Below are 11,183 nucleotides of genomic sequence, written 5' to 3'. Positions count from 1 at the left end.
GGGCCTGTTGAGGGCTGAGAAGGGAGGCTAATGGACAGATGGTCAGGTGGGCAATCATTTCTGCATGGAGGAGGGTGGTGGGGAATGTATCCACAGAAATGCATTCTGTCTCCTCATTTTTGTTAAAAATCTACTATAAAAAACCACAGCTTGAGGAGGGGTGTCTCCCTCTCTGTGCTAAGGGCTGGGGAAGGGACAGAAGCCGGCAGCAGATGGCAGGCCTACTGAGTGTCATTGACGGGCACTCTCACCCACCATCTCCAGGTTGTGCTGCTGCAGCTGAGCTCGAGCAGGGCATTCTCATCCTTCAGCTCATTGTCCATCCTCAGCCGCTTGGCCTCCTTGAAAGTCTCCTGCAAGCACTGGTTGGTCTGGCGCAGCTCCTGGATGTAATCACAGGCTTTGGACAGGATGTCTCTTTTACTTGCTCCTGTCTTGCTGCTGTCTGCATTACAATCTGGAATGATTTTTGAAAGCTGGACAATCCAGTTGTTGATCTTGTCCCTCCACTCCACTTCATTGTGCTGAGCTCTCCTTCTCTCATCTCGAGGGGCTCTCCAATCTACACAAAATTTTTCAATGTGATCATGTTATTTCTTTAAAAAAGCAATGTTAATAAAATATTTTTAATTTTAATAATGTGTATGTATGTATATGTGTGTATGTGGGTATGTGCACATGTATGCAGGTGCCTGAAGAAGATGTGAGATCCCCTGAAGCTGGAGTTACAGGAGGTTGTAAGCTACCTCCAGTGGGTGCCTGAAACTGAAATCAGGTCCTCTGCAAGAGTGCATACTCTTAACCACAGAACCATCTCTCCAGCCCAGATGAGTCAAATTCTTGATCATGAGGCCAGTGTGTCAGTAGTTTAACGTTCAAGACTCAGTTATACCATGTTTGTGGCTGTGTGATCTTGGGAACATCATAGTCACTCCATCTCTAAAAGAGGGTAATTTCAGTCAGGGCCTTCTTTTTGTTGTTGAGACAAGAGCTCAGATAGACCTGGATGGCCTCAAGCTCACTATGTAGCAAGTAAAGATGACCTTGAACTTCTGTTCCTCCTGAGTGCTGGGATTACAGGCATGCTCTATTATGCCTGGTTTATGTGGTGTTGGGGATGGAACCCAGGGCTTCATGTGTATGAAGTAAGCACTCTACCCACTGAGCTCCAGCTCCAGCCCTTAGTCAGTGTTGCCCTGATTCAGGGCAAGTCTTTTCCCCAAGTCATTGTCACATGCCAGCCCTCTCTGGAAGCTTCCCTCGACCCCCAGACATTCAGGTGCATTCCGCTGGTGCTAAACATCTCTTAACCCAGTCAAGGTGACAGCAAAAGCAACAATCATAGCATGGTACTTACTTAACTATTCTCCTAAGCAAGACCACTGAGGGATCAAATTAGATAATGTGGGCCAGTAAGGTGGCTCAGTGGGCAAAACACTTGCTGCCAAGCCTAAGGATCTGAATTCATCCCTTGGGAACCACATGGTGGAAGGTGAGAAAACTGACTCCCAAAAAAATCCTCTGACCTCCATACACACCCATACTCACCCATAAAATAAATGAATGTAGTAAAAAGAATTAAAATTAGATATTATAAGTAATGTGGATGGCTGGAACCCCAAATCTGCAGTGAGACACTTAGTTCACCTCCCAAACTCAAGGGGAGCTAGAACTCAAACTTCACTCTGCCCCGACCCATCTCCTTTCCTCTCTCCCTCTTTCTCCCGGTCCCTCCTCTCTCTTTTCTCTTCCCTTCTTTCTGTCCTTTATTTTTCTTGTTGTTGTTACAAAATACCTGAAAAAAGCAACTTAAGGAAGGAAGGGTTTACTATATCTCATAGTTTGAGAATACAGTCCATCATGGTGGGGAAGGCATGGCTGCAGGAGCAGGAGGCAGCTGGTCACATTGTTACCACAGTCAGGAAGCAGAGAGAGATGAATGCAGGTGCTCAGCTCACTTTCTCTTTATTATATAGTCTAGGTGTCATCCACATTTTGTGTGGGTGTTCCCACCTCAATTTACTTACTCTAGAAATTCCCTCACAGATGTGTCAAGAGATATATTTCTATGGTGATTCTAAATCCCATCAAGCTGATGGTCAAAATAGCCATCACATTCTCCTTCCTACCACCTCCCCTCTTCCCTTCTTCCTTCCTTCCTTCCCTCCTTCCTCCTCCTCCTCCTCCTCCTCCTCCTCCTCCTTCTTCTTCTTTTGAGACAAGACCTCAGTGTAGAGCACAGGATTGCCTTGAATTTGGGATCTTTCTGCCTTTACCACTGGAGTGCTGGGATTACAGATGTGCACCATCACTCCTGGGTTGCAGAATGTGGAAGGGGACTGGGACTATAGTGAGCTTGCCCATCTGAGAAAAGACAGCAGAAAGGCCCCTCACCCTCTGAGCCTTACAAACAAACAGCCCTCAGCAGCTCAAGCCTTGCTTAAATCTCTTTCCAGTAGAGCCTCGGCCTGGGAGATGGAGAGATGACAAGTCTTAGAGAGGCTCCAGGGCCCTGGAGTCAGGTGTTGGGAAATCTGATGCAAAGAGCAGATAAGAAACAGTTATAATTAGCTCATTCAATGTGAAACACATGATTGCAAGATAGTACTTTTCCAAACTCTGGCAACAACTCTCAAACAAGTTTTTGCTCACATGGAGGCTCAGCACATTCTCTGTGACACTAATTTCCTTTTTGTCAAGCAGGACTCGATAGAGAAGCCTGGACCTGACTTATCTGTCTGCTAAGTCTGAATTCAAGGAACTGGAGTGAATAGGAATATAATATAATATAATATAGTAAATATATTTTGTATATATGTATCTTCTTTTGTGTGTGCATGTGGGTGTGTATTCACGTGGGTACACTCATATACAGATGTGCATTGTGTGTGTGTGTGTGTGTGTGTGTGTGTGTGTGTGTGTGCATGTAGAGACTAGAGGTCAACCTTGGGTGTTACTCCTCAGGTTCAGTCCTCCTTGTTTTTGAGAAAGGGTCGCCCAGCAGCCTGGAGTTCATTCAAGTAGGTTAGGATGGTTGACCAGTGAGCTCCAGGGATCTGCCTCTGCAGTGTTGGATTTATAAATGTGTGCCATCATGCCCAGGTATTACATGGTTTCTGGGGATAGAACAGGCCCTCAAGCTTGTATGGCAGTCACTTTACCAATGAACCATCTCCCCAGCCCCTTTTAAAAAAATATTTAATTATTTTTATTCATGTGTATGAGTGTATTGCCTGCAAGTATGTAGTGTGCACCATGTTGTGCAGTACCTGCAGAGGTCAGAAGAGAGCATCAGAGCTCCTGGAACTGGTGTTACAGAAAATTGTTAGCCATCAGGTGAGTGCTAGGAACTGAACCCAGGTCCTCTGCAAGAGCAGTCAGTGCTCTTAGCCACTGAGCCATCTCTCCAGCTGTCCTCCCCCTGCCTCCGTCCTTCTTGTATGTATGTATATATATATATATATATCTTTAAAAAAATTATTCTGTTGAGGACTAATTTACGACTATTAAAGTGTGCATTCTGCTGTGTGCAGCTTCCTGAGCAAACATATGTCTCTTAGATCAGGAGATTATAATCCCCAGAAGCTCCCTTTAACCCCCACTCGCCCTCCCCACAGAGCTGGCTGTGATTTAGATTTCCATGGCCCACACTAGCTTTGTTTGTTTCTGAAGTTCCAGTAAATGGAAAGATATGTGAGAAACCGTTCTGGGCTGAGCAGCTGAGCATTATGAAAGTCGACCTGGATGGTGTATGTCTCCTTGGAAGGCTTTCCTCTTCTATGGACACATTGTGTGAGCTACACAACTTAGTATTTTATGGTTGATGGACATTTGAATTGGCTCCTGTTTGGGACCTTTACCCATAAGGCTGCTGTGAACATCACTGAGCATACTTCTGGTACACGTGTATAGCTCTTTATGAAGCTGAGTTTCTGGATTATCATATGCATAAAGTCCTATACCTTCCTTCTTTCCCTCCCTTCCTTCCTTCCTTCTTTCCTTCCTTCCTTCCCTCCCATCATCCTCCTCTTCCCCTTTCCTCCTCCTAGTCCTTCCTCTTCCTCCTTCTTCTTCCTCCTTTCCTCCCTTATCTTTTCTCCTCCTCCCCTCTTCTTTCTCTCTGCCTCCTCCTCTTCCTCCTCATTTCCTCTGTTTTGTCCTCCTCTTCCTCCTTCTCTTCTGGTCTTCTTCCTCCTCCTCCCTCCCCTTCCTTTTGAAACCAGATTAATTTAATGGTCAAACCCACCAGCTTTAATAGTACATATAAATTGTGGCAAATGTTTGGTGTATTGCCATCGATGACATTAAGATTGATAATGTCAAGATGGAGAACTATCCATGACCCCAGAGTTCTATCCTGATCCTGGCAGCCAGCCTCCCCACCTGCAGCCCCTGGCCACTGCTGACTGACTTTCTGTCACCACAGTTTTGCCTTTTCTAGAGTTTCAGGAAAAGGACATTACAGGCTGTAGCTTTTGGTACTTCACTGGTTTTCATCAGTGTGATTATTTTGAGTCTTCTCTACTGGATGACTCACAAATTGTAGCAGTGTTACATAAAAAGCTGTGAGAAGGTGCATCAGCCTAGGCTCAGTGTTGCTTTTGACACATGTATGGGATATGGGATATGTTGTTTTCAATGTTATCTTTGTTTTCAGTGGCAGTTTTAGCTCAAATTCTCTCTCTCTCTCTCTCTCTCTCTCTCTCTCTCTCTCTCTCTCTCTTTCTCCTGAGTCAGGGACATAACAGAGTCACAATACACATCACAATCTTCCAAAGCATAGGAAGACTGATTGCATTGTTTTTCTTAAAGGCTAGTTAAATTTAAACAAGCTGAGTGTATGGGAGGGAAACAGATTGAATACATAGTTCTAAATAATCTAAAAGCATATGGTTATCTTCAAAAGTTCAATTTGTGAATCACAGAAAAGTTGTTCTAACAACAAATGCCTATTCATTCCAGCTCCAAAGGATCTGACGCCCTCTTCTGGCCTTTTCAGGCACTCACATACTGGAATACACACACAGAGACACACACACATAAAAAAATAAAATGATGTGTGTGTGTGTGTGTGTGTGTGTGCCAGGTGGCACACCCCTTTAATTCTAGTATGTGGGAGACAGAGACAGGTGGATCTCTATGAGATCAAGGCCAGTGAGCCTGGTCTACATAGTGAGTTCCAGGTCAGCTGGGCCTACAGGGAGACCCTGTCTCAAAAAGACACACACAAAAAAAGTATAGATTATAAATATATATCTATTCTGTAGGATCACTGTAGAAATTAGATGGGACTTTAAAAAAGCATTCTATAAGCACCTTCACATAGTAATCACACAGTAGATATTTGCATATTTATAATGATTCATTTATTATTTACAATTATTTCTGTTAGCTTTTTGTAAAATAGCTGCAACCTGCTTGGGTGTTTGTAAGATTTGGTGTGGAACTTGGCAAACACAATCTTTTTGTATAAATGCTGAGCTCTCAGCAAACAGTGCCCTTTCTTCCCCATGTAACAACATTTTCAAGGTACTGTGTAAAAGACATTAGCTCCTGGGTCTGGAAAGATGGCCTAGTGGTTAAGAGCACTGGCTGTTCTTGCAGAGGATCCAGATTCGATTCCCAGCACCCACATGGTGACTAACAACTGTTAGTAACTCTAGTTCCAGGGAATCCAGCACCCTCTTCTGACCTTCTTGGGCATTGCATGACACGAGTATACTTACACACATGCAGGCAATACACTCACACACATAAAATAAAAATAACAAATAAAATACTTTTAAAAAAAGAAAGAAGTTAGCTCCTGCAGCCCCAGAACCCTTTATAGCATACAGGACAGGAAAAGCATCATTGAGATGGTCAACGGAATATCTATGTGAAATGATAGGGAGTATGAGAGTCAGCTTTAACTACCAACCTGACAGAGCCTAGAATCACCTGGGATGAGAGTCTCAATGAGGAATTACCTGGATCAAGTTGACATGTGAGCATGTCTGTGGGGGGTTGTCTTAACTGCCTTAATTGAGGTAAGAAGTCCTGCCCACTGTGGGTGGAACCATTCCTAGGCAGTGGGTATTGGATTGTGTAAGAGTAGAGAAAGCAAGCTGAGCACTAGCAAGCATGAATTCATTGCTCTATGTCTCTGATTATGGATGTGATTACTGTGACTTCCTTGGCATGACAGACTATCACCTGAAACTATGGGTATTTTTTTTTTATCTTAGCAACAGGAAACAAAACTAAGAGAGTTATGTTCTATCTTTCAAACTGTACAACTTCTTTTCCTTTCTGTAAAAAGATAAAAGTCAGTGTTGCTGAGGATGAAGCAAATGGACAGTATTGTATATTATTAACAATGCTGCTAACTAGCTATGATGGCTAATCTTGATCATCAACTTGACAGGATTTAGAATCACTGTGGAGGAAAAAAACCTCTGGGTATGGCTGTGAATGAGTTTCTAAATTGGGTTAGTTGAGGTGGGAAGACAAACCCTAAATATGAGCAGCACCATCCATGGACTGGGGTCCTGCATTGACTAAAAAGGAGAACGTGAGCTGAGCACCAACATTCATCTCTCTCTGCTTCCTAACTGTGGATGCAATGTCAGCAGCTGCCTCAAGCTCCTGCCACCACCCCATCCCCATATGATGGGAGGTATTCTCAAACTGTGAACCAAAATAAACTCCTCCTTAAGTAAATTTTGTTAGGTATTTTGTCACAGCAGTAAGGAAAGTAACTGATACTAGGGGCAAGTATTAAAATGCCTGATAATTAACCAAATTAGAATATATTTCTGTAATAGCATTTTAGAAAGATTTGTTTGTGTGTATGTGTGTGCAAGCCTATGCAAATTTATTCACACCATGTGGGTGTAGGTGTCTGTGGAGGCCAGAGGTATTGCATATCCCTGGAGTTGGAGTTACAAGGAAGTTGTGAGCTGGAAACCAAATCTGGGTCCTCTGCAAGAGCAGCAACTGCTGAGCCATCTCTCCAGCCCATGTAATAAAATATTTTATTGATGGAAAAAAGATGTCACGCTAGTGCACTGTGTTCTCTGAGTCCTTACTCTCAGTCAGCACCCTGCTGCCGCATCCCCTGGTTACTTGTCAGCCTTTCTTTGCCCTCCCTGCTTAAATCCTGTGTGGTATTCTCTTACCTGGACTCTGATAGCTTCCTTCGGCATCACTGTCCACTTTGGATATTGTTTTGTGCTTTTCCTGACTATTGATGGAGGTGTTTATAGAAATACATTAAAGAAATAAGGGTGGGAGATGTCAGTGAGTATGCTAAGGTTTGAGATGAATAACCCAGAACTGCACAGAGCGGAGTGCTGCAGACACCGTCCCTCCAGGAACTGTCCCTACACCTCAAGTTCCCTGTAGTTAATATGCGTTTTGGTTATGACACTTGGTAACAAGAGGTGGACAAACCACCTCCCTTCTTGGCCTCAGATCTCCATTTGTGAGATGAGAGGGCTGGATAGAATGATTGCTAACTTATCCTCTAACTGTGAGAGTCTTAAATTCCGTGGCTGAATATGTGTTCCAGAGCTTCCTGTACTTTCTTCTTATCCACAGGTGGAGATTTTTCGGTCCAATATTCAAGCCTAGCTCTTTCTTAGCTTAACAAAAAGGCTGGTTGTACAGTCTTGTTGGAAGGCCCACATGGCTTGCTGTGTCAGTCATTTAGTCTTTAGTGAGAAATGATAATAGAAAGGTGATCTGTATCCAAAAGTCACCTTTATAGAGGCCCAGAATTATTAACCAGCCTGCCTGATGTACATGTTGGTTCTGACAGAGCAGGATTAGAACTCAGGTTGCTCCGACCCAATTTCAGTTCCTTATACATGTTGTGTTCACGCCATCTCTTAAATTCACTTTCCTTTTGTGTATTTATCTAAGTATGTACAGTGTGTGGATGCATGCCCCTGTGCATGTGCATGTACAGAGGCCAGAGAAGAACACTGGTGTCCTGCTCTATCACTCCCTGCCTTATTTCCTTGAGACAGGTTCTCTCACTGAACCTGCAGCTAGGCTGATAGCCATCAAGCTCCAACCCTCCAGAGTGCTGGGGTATAGGTATACTTGTAATCGTGCAGGGTTTTTACATGGGTTCTGGGTATTTGAACTCAGGTCCTCAGAGCTATATAACAAGCATTTTACTGACTGAGGCATTGCCTGAGCTCCAAGGCACTGGGTGTCTGTGTGCCTCAATCCATCATCTATTAAATCAGATGTGGGGTGAGAAGCCTGGTCCAGATAGGGCCTGGAGCTGAGTCAGTGATGCAGTCAAGATCCCGCAGTTACTGCCTGACCACTGTGCAGTCCTTTCCTGTCTACCCACTGCCCTTCACCAACTGAACTCACTCAACTCCTCAGCCTTGAGGCCCTACAATTACCAGCCACACACTGGGGCACGTATATACAGCAGAGAATACGATGGATGTGGTTCCCCCACCCTTGTTCTCCACAGGCATCTCTGAACCTAGGATATCTGCTGGGACTCCTAAAGTGGAGACACCCTTCTCAGTCTGATTGACATTAGGACCCTCAGGGGTGGGAATGGGGGTGGGGAGTGGGTGGGGATGTACACTTGCACGCATCAGCAGGCTCTTGAGCTTGGCCTTGGGGAACCACCTTGTTATCTGGTGCCCATGATTCATAGGGTGTTGACAGGTGTCCTGGCATCCTCCTCAGCTCTTCTCTTGGCGCAGAGCCAAAGTCACCTGCCACCCAGTGGGAAAACAACCACATGCCCTGGGGGTAGGAGAGCAGACAGTTTTAGGAGCTCCCACATGGGATGGTTGGATGGCTACAGCTTTGATGTCTGATGATGGCCTTCCCAGAGATGGAGTTGTTGAAGCTGAACACAGACACTGGAGAAGTGGGCATCCTGGACCATGATAGGTGGGTGGCCCGAACCCATGCACAGGGGGCAGCCTGGACCATGCATAGGAGGGCAGCCTGGACTATACACAGGTGGGTTCCCACGTGGTTCATGTGGCTATGCAGATGTGGCAGTCTATTAATAGTGTTGATTTCTTGGTCCCAGTTAATTGTTGTCTGCGCAGTCAAGCATCAAAAATCAGACATTTGGAAAACATTCTTCTTTCTCCCTTCCCTTCCTTTTTAGAAAGTTTTGCTGATCCAGGCTGGCTTTGAACTCACTATGTATCTGAGGATGACCTTGAATTTCTGATTACAGATGAGTGTCTACATCTGATTTATGTGATGCTGAGACTGGAACCCAGGGCCCTCTGTATACCAGGTAAGCACTCAACCAACTGAACTGCATCTACAGCCCTGGAAAACAGTCTTCCAAACAAGAAGAGCATAGCGGTTACCAGTGTTTGGCTTCAGTCCTGGCCACGTTGGATCACATTGGTATGACTGGAAGGTTCTTTAAAATTGTTGTCTTTGAATAAGGATGGTGCCAACCTTTTACAGGTTATATGCAGATTAAATGAGACACTGAGTGAAATTATCATCAACAGCTGACAGGTTAGATGAGACTTATTTTATCCTTTATCACAGATTCATGGAAGGAGTAATTTTCTTACTTTAAACCTGTGTGTGTGTGTGTGTGTGTGTGTGTGATGTTCTTGTGTGTATTTGTGATATAGCATGCATGCAGCAGTCAGAAGACAACCTGAGTGTAGGTCTCACCTTCCAGCCTATTTGAGACAGCGTCTCTTGTTTACCACTGTTCACTCCAGGCTACCTACAAGTTTCTGTAAGTATTCTGTCTCCGCCTCCTATCTTTCTGGTAGAAGGCATTGGGATTACAGACATGCGTTATTGAATCTGGCTTTACATGGGTTCCAGAGATCCGAACTCAGATCCTAACATATGACAATTGCTTTACCCGCTGAGCCATCTCCTCAGTCCCAAGAACCATTTAGAAAGTTATTACTGAAAAGAAAGCAACTAACAAATGGTGCTTCCAGGGGCACTGAAAGACCCCTTAACTGGCGAAAGCTCCGGTGGCATCAGACATCCCTGTGAGCAGCGCTGAGCACTTTGTCTCTTCACTAGGGTGACACCTGAATAATGATGTTGTCCAGCGCTGCCCCTAATTGAGTTTTAATTATGGTACTTCTAAGAGGGCTGAAGTCAAAGCTCTGTCCTCCTTGCATAATTAAATTTAGGTTCGCATAGCAGGAGAATTCCAAATCCACACAAGTGCCATCTCTCCCTGTCTGAAGAGGGATTTCAAGATTGGACATTGTTGTTTAATGGATGAAGTCTAAGAATGACACACAGCTTTGCTCCTCTTTAATTATGAATCGTTAATTGTGGAGAAGAACCTAATTAGATTGCCACCAGAGGGAGATGAAGGAGGAGATGCAATGGATCTCTTCATTAGCTCTGATTCTGCGGCAAAAGAAGACAAGGAGATGCATGAAATTCCAGGGACGTCTAGACAGAACAATCAGAGCTTCAAGGCTCTGTTGGGTGGAAGGGCACTGTCTCTGGGAGGCCAAAGGGCCTCAGAGAATCAAGTGTCCTGCAGTGTTCTGGCTCCAGAAACAAGGGTCACCATCTTTTCCCTAAGGTAACTCTAACTCGCTCTAGGAGACAAACATCACATATTCAAGACACATAAAAAGGAGATGTCCCAGCTGGCAGGATGACTCTGTGGGTAAGAGCAACTTGCTTCACAAGCACATGAGTCTGGACGCCAACACTCACTCATACAGCGCTGTAACCCCAGTGCTACGGGGGGAAAAGTCAGGAGGATTTCTGTGGCTTGCTGGCTGTCAGTCTAGATCTAGGTTCTGTGAGAGACACTGTCTCAAAGGAATAAGGTGGAAACTGATAGAGCAGGACACCTAGCATTCTCCTCTGGTCTGTTCCTATGCGCAAATGTACAAATGATACACATACACACACATCATATCATATATACACAAAAAAAGAAAAAGTAAAAGGAGACTTTTATCACCTGAGTATGATGGCACTTGCTTGACATCCCAGCTCCACAAGAAGCTGAAGCAGGACTGAAACTTTGAGACCAGCCTAGGCTATAGAGCAAGTTTAGAGCCAGCCTAGGCAATTTAGCAAACTCTGTCTCAAAACAAATTTTTAAAAAAATTTTAATTGAATTTTTGCAATTTTCATACAATATAGTTTGATTACCATTAGATCCCCTCTCCTATCTGTACCCCACCCAACTTTAT

At 44.4% G+C, this 11,183-nt stretch overlaps 1 pseudogene; it reads right to left on the bottom strand.

Annotated features, from left to right (window-relative positions):
- Positions 1–231: 231 nt before the first annotated feature.
- LOC103740724 overlaps positions 232–11,183 on the bottom strand; it is a 15,172-nt pseudogene continuing 4,220 nt past the window's right edge.

This window comes from Nannospalax galili, unplaced genomic scaffold (genome assembly GCF_000622305.1).
Source record: "Nannospalax galili isolate Female #2095 unplaced genomic scaffold, S.galili_v1.0 scaffold779, whole genome shotgun sequence".
Lineage (NCBI taxonomy): Eukaryota > Metazoa > Chordata > Mammalia > Rodentia > Spalacidae > Nannospalax > Nannospalax galili.
Note: the sequence above shows the minus strand (reverse complement) of the source record. Positions and strands in the feature narration are given on the sequence as shown.